This window comes from Rhea americana, unplaced genomic scaffold (assembly GCF_003343005.1).
Source record: "Rhea americana isolate MKP2758 unplaced genomic scaffold, rheAme1 scaffold_14, whole genome shotgun sequence".
Taxonomy (NCBI): domain Eukaryota; kingdom Metazoa; phylum Chordata; class Aves; order Rheiformes; family Rheidae; genus Rhea; species Rhea americana.
In genome coordinates, this window is record NW_028185483.1 from 350773 (window position 1) to 357375 (window position 6603).

Genomic DNA, 6603 nt, shown 5'->3' on the forward strand with positions numbered 1-6603 from the left:
CTTCCATTAGAAGACCATTCAGCCGCTAAAACATCTCAGCACAGAACTTAAAAACAAATCCATTCGCTGCTCCCTCGAGCTAAGTGAGCGTCGGAACAAAGGCAGCCAATACGCTCCTGTAAAGGCCTTAGCTTTAGCGGGAATTCCTCTTGCTACTGCAGCCACTCAGTTATGAAGACGAAATACAAGAGGCCAAGCTACTTCACTTACATTAAGTAACTGGGAACCAACGTGAAAAACGTACAGTTGTGTCAACATAACAATATATTTTCCCTTTCCATCCCCGTCTCCTAGTCTCCCTAAAATGTTCAGTGCAAAGATAGAATTGCATCAAAATGTTAAGTGACTTGAGATATTTTTGTATTTATACCATCTAATAAACAAAGCTGCTGAAAAATGTCACTGTATGATCTTCCTGCATGTGTGGGAGACAACATCACAGCTGTCAGGGAATGATTGTACAGCTCCTTGTTGAAACTTCAGAACCAGGCTTTTATGGGATATCTGCTAGACACTCACGATATCCAGACTGTCGACTGCTTCCAGGAAGATATCCACTGACTCATTCTGGCAAAACCCTCTCCCAAACCGAGCTCTCCCAGGACCCAGTCAGCAGCGAGGCTCAGCAGCAGCTCTGCAACCAGCTTGGAGAATTTGGCCCTGTAGTCTCAGATGAGTTGATGGCCTACGAGTAATCGTCAAACATGGATCCTCTTTGGAAGTGTAGGAAACAACCAGACACGCAAAGCCCATGGAAGGAATGCTTCCTCACTCGGGGCACTTGTGACAGAAAGAAAGTAAGTCACATTTGCACGCTGTCCTGTCCCCTGCAGCTTGGCTAGAGAACTTGCCCACAACCAGTCCTTGGACATCGGGCCTGCAGCACCCACCACTCCCACCCCATACAAGGTCACTTGTCCAGTCTTGTTTATTGATGCTCCACTTGATGTCTACATAGGAATTTTTGCACTCTTACCAATGGGCAAGCCCATATATCTCGTGGTACTGTTACGAAAGATTTGATCCCACTGCAGAAGTTCAGTTCCTTTGCATGAAGTGACAACCAGTTTAGCTGCTCAGTGATAGCACAAAGTACTCCACACCTTTCAGAGCAGAAGACAATTTCACGTTTGCTGCAACTGATTAAAGCTGTTTCTATGCCTCCCTTCCCCTTTCCCCATCAGAACTGTCACCAAGGGTGACAGCTACTGGGTGCAGCTACTCTCTGTGACACTGCAAACTGATGCCATTGGAAATGCACGCAGGAAAACAGTAGGTGGAGCCGTTCTGGAGTCACCAGTAAGTCTGGCAAGAGCTCAGGAAGCTTTCCCACAAACCAACCTCAAAACATTCGTGTGTGTGACTATTTGAGAGAGAGAGGAACATTTTCCCGTGTGACAGGAACCCTCTCACGCAATAGGCTGGGCTGACGGCTGGGAGACGACAGCAGATGAGGTCTGCACCGTCAAGCAGCAGCACCCTTTGCCTTATTGCAGCACACTATAATTAAGGTCCTGAGTAGGGTCAGCTTTACCACCATGATAAAGCAGAGATATTTTCATATGTGAACTCAAATGAACAAATATAATTTCTAACCATTAACCTCCTAAAGTGGATAACAAGTGGGTTTTGGAATAACTAATGAATTTCATAGTTTCTAGGAAAGCTTTACCAGGATCCAAGTATTTTTAGAAAGCTGGCACGTTACCTGACTCAGGACCTAAGTGTCTAAAAGGGCAACTCGCTCATTGCCTTAGCACCAGAGGAGGTGCTAAGGAGTACACGGAGCCAGCCAAGCCTCCCTCTCACACATCTGCACGCTCCCATGTTTCAGCGGAGCTCAGCACTTTGGATGTGTTGCTCCCTTTGAAGGCTGAACCATGAATTCAAGAATGCAATGAATGAAAGAAGAAATACATGATGCAAGAACTGCAATTCACAAAGTTCACAGGAAAAACTCACTCCTCACCTCTTCTCCAGAGATGCATGAAACTGGGGCTGAGGGAGGAGGCCTTGGAGCAGGGCGACGGGAAAGATGCCGGGCTATAGATCTGTCCTGCCTCTGACAGCCCAGTGCGAAGAGGTACCAGCTACAGCCGTGGATGTAAGGAGCGCTGTCTGTGCGGCTCCCGTACGGCTGCGCAGCCAGGGGATCTGCCTCCACAGCCTTTCCCTGAAGGAATACTACCACAGCACACAGCACAGCCAATTCAACAGCCAGATAAAATGGAGATTAAACACCCCATTGCCAGAACGAAAGGAAGGAGTTGTTGCAACCTGAGCTGCAAAAGCCGCAGCTCTGTAGCAGTGGGCCACAACAGCTGCTGTCAGGGACAGCCCACTACTCCTTGGTGGTAACCTTAACTTGCCCTGCTACCTGTGCCTTTCAGCCCACTGCCCGTGACTTACTGAGATTTGCTCCTCCTCCGTTATGTATCTGGACACAAGCACGTACGGCTTTATCAAACATAGCTACACACGCTCTGCATCAGCAAGACAGTACGAACAGGGGAACAGAATGAGAGATTTTTCCAAACTACTACTGCAAGATACGGTATACGGAGATGAAGGCAGACATCAAGCTAGAGGAGACTGCACGAAATACAAAAGACGAGGAAGCTAGCTCCCACGGGATTTGGGTTTTGCTCTCTGTAGAAGGAATACAAGTATTTGCATTCAAGAGAGATTTAATAAAAGGTTCTGGGCGTAGTGATCTTAAAAAAAAGTTGAAGCCATAAATAAAACTGAAAGGTCACGAGAGAGGTTGGTACCAAGGAAAACAACGAAAGACAGAAGTGCTACCAAGTTCCCACGCGCAGCCGTTGGCCAGGTTCCTTTTTACTGGACTCGGCTGTCCCACGCAGGCATAATCTTGTTCCTGAGCTATTGCCAGGCAGGAGATGAGCTTCCCATTCCACAGGAGTTGAAAAATTCGTGAAGCAAAACCAAATCAATCCTTCCTCTTCCCCTCCCCACCAGTTTCATCCCAAATTGGATGAAAAGTTGAAATCTTGAATGTTTGGGAAGGAGTCAGATGTTAATGTCGCTGACTTCAACACACTCATTTTGAAACAGAGTCACAAAATAGCTGGAGCTGGAAGAGACCTCTAGAGATCATCCGGCCCAACTCTGATGCTCAAAGCAGGGTCAGCTACAGTGGATTGCTCAGGACACAGTCCAATTGGGCTCTGAATATCTCCAAAGTCAGTCCTCCTAGTATCTCTCCTGAATGTATGTGCTACAGTCCCTTAGATTTAGAAGTTATTGAAAAACAAATTTTGCAACTTCAAAGAATTCAAATAAGCCATTTTTATAATTTTCTAATTTAACACATTTTCCTCACGAAGAATAGGAAATTCACAAAAAACTCTTTTCCCTGCAATGATTGTATTTTTAATACTGTTCAACTTTCCAACTAAATTTTGCAATTAAAATTTTAAAAGTTCAGTCAAGCAAATTCCCATCCATCTGGTGTGAGCATCTTAAAAGAAAATCAGCATCCACCCAGTATCATATACCAAAAGCAGTTCCGTGCAACACCTAACACTGTATTCCCATGACAGAAACTTTCAGCCTGTCCAACTCTTGTAGATGACGTAAGGAGTTCTGTAGACATCTTTCATACTTAGACTCCAGCACAAGGCCACCATTTGATGAAGCAGGACACATCCCAGCCTGCGGTATCTTTCCACTGCCCACCAATTCTTTCTTTTGTCTCCGGCTCCTTACAAAGTCTGTCTCAATTCTGCACAGTGTTTGGCATGTTTTATAAGAATGAAAACTCTGAAGAAGTTCACAGCACTGACTCCTCATAAACATGAACTGTCAACTACTTGGTGCTTCCAAAACACAAGCAAACTGAATACGCAATGAAAGCATTCGTCTTAGTATAATTACTGTTTTACATATATAGAAAACACTGCAGTAGATCAGCATGTACTTTAAACAATATTCTTGAAACAATGGTTTTGAGCTTCCAAATCGTCATCATAGGAGACTCTACATTTCTGGAAGAGTTCACTATTGACCCAGTGATACTGAGTCCAGCAGATGTATGTTGCCATCTCACAATTAAATTTCTTCCTCATTTACTCTAAGATATTTACTATGCATGTTTCTCATTAAATTTTGCATCCAAAGAGATCAAGGAACTTGATCAGATATCTCAGACCATTTGGTCAGGAATTTCCATTCCAATTACTTGACCCAGTGCAGCAGCGGGGATATAACTGCAGCTGACATAACGCTCGCAAGTGCACAGACACATCTGTGCACAGACAGATCGCAAGTGCACAGACGCAGATCAGTTAGTGATTTATACAGAAAAACATAAGGTTTTCGCAATTCGGCAGTTAAAAAAAAAAAAAATACCTTGCGACCATTTTGTGGTTGTTCAAAGGATAATGGAAAAGAATTTAAAGGGCTCAAGCACAGGCATCAGGGAAAATGCAATTGCATCATTAAAACACACCAGCCTAGTTAATTGCTGGTAATGGCTACGAATGATGACAGCAGAAAGCACTGAATGACGCTAGGCAAGGGGACGTTCTCTCTGTAAGTCATAATTGCCTAAGATCAGCAGTTCAGTCAATTTATGACTATTTGGGACAGTTTGTACTGCTCCTTCCAGGGCACCATGCACATTTGGATGAAGCTGTCTGTGAGAACCTTCCACGCGTTCTGCATTCTCCATCCGTCGGTAGGAGGGTGGTGGAGAGAGGGAGAAGAACAGGCTTAACACACAATCTCCTTTCTTGAGCTTTTGCCTCCTCGTGTAGGAACGCATAAACACATGCACACAAACATGGATTTGCCTGGTGCTCTACTGCCTAAATATCCATTTTTCAACAAGATCTTAATTCACTGATTTCTGTGCTTGTGTAAATCTGTATCAGATACAGATTGCCTGGAGGTCAGTCCTAACAAGTTACAGCTGATGCACATCAGAACGCATAAGCACTGAGTCACAAAGAAAGGGACTACTGAATTAAATGTATTTGGATGTCACCTACCTCACATCAGCCTGTTTTCAAGAATGTTTCTGAGACTATTTTCTCTGCTAAGGTCTTGAAGGCACAATTCAGTTCAATTTCTCACTCTTCTAAATGCACGTCATCCAAATTTCCAAAACATTTCAGACCTACGCAGGCCACCCTTGTTTCAAAGGGCAAGGGAGTGTACTGGGAATAATGTTTAATGTGAGCTGGAAGCCTTTATTTTTAATGCAACACATTAAGAAGATCCCTGACTGCATGATACCACAAAACAGGAAATTAAGGGAAGCAAGCAATGAACCAAACTCCATCTGCTGATGTCTCCAAGCAGCCAAAAACAGACCAAACCAGGCCAAACAACAGTTCCTAAAGCCCTTAAGTTCAGGGCTCTTATTCAGAGCTGTGAGTTTTACAGCCAGTATACAAGAGTCAGTATAAAACCATGGTGGAGATTGGGTCCTCTCCCCTTCTCAACATCCTCTTCTCACTTGCACAGCTCCACTCCACTGAGTACAGCCTTCTTATTTTCACCACAAGGTTCATTATATCACTTAAGTGAGAAAAATATATATATTCTTTTGTAGCCATGCTTGTGTGAATCGTGGCTACAAAACCCCCAAACCATCAGAAAATGCCAAGAATGGATTTAGCTTCTCTAGGCCTGAAGCACCTGGCCCTGAAATGTGGAAACCTGAGAACTCCCCTGGGCTCGAGTCTTCCTGCCACGATGGATTTCTGTGGCTCTTCTGGAATGTATTTCTAAAGAAACACGGACACCTACCAGCACCATGGAGCAGCTCTGCTACTTACAAAACTCACCCCTCCATTTCGTCCCAGCTCTACTCTCCCAAGACATGCTCTGGGTGTCCCCTTTCGCCAGCCACCAGACTCCCCAAGTCTTGCATAGCTAGCAGTACTGAGGTTTGTCTCAGCTGAGCAGTACAAACATAGGAGGCAAGGGAAGGGCAGGTTAAGGACGGCAGCCCTACCTCCTCTTTTCTATCTCCTCTCTTTTTTGATCAGCAAAAGCGCCTTGACAAGTTTCATAAAATTATGCCCACGCAGGAGGGCTAGGTACTGCTCTACTGACAGCAGGAGTCCATAGCGACTCTGTTCCTTTCCGGGAAGCTGAACAGAAACTCAGCCAAAACAGATTCATTACAACCGAATGGCGCAACCATTTTAATCCCTCCAGGATATACTCCTGGCTGCTCTAAAAGAGGTGGAAGGGTTCTTTAGAAAGCACTGCGCAGCTACCCCTAGGAACGGGATATAGTCAGGCAACGTTGCCGCCGGGGAGAGCCAGCTTTGCTGCTCGTCTCGCAGAAGTTGTACCCTACAATAGAGTTCATTTGTATTGGGTTAATGTAATCAAAGGCACCCTGCAGTCTGGTCACTGACCTATCCGTAAACAGCAGATGACGTGATGCCATGAGCCTCTATTATATATAATTACCCATTGGGATGTGACCATTGTAATAGAAACAAAACCATGCACTTCACCTGCTGCTCTTAGTCTGTTTTCCACAGATGAACAAAGCCTATAAACGCCTCAGCTTTGAGTGCCACTTCCTTCTCAGCTCCCCTCATTGCTCCTCGTATTTCCACC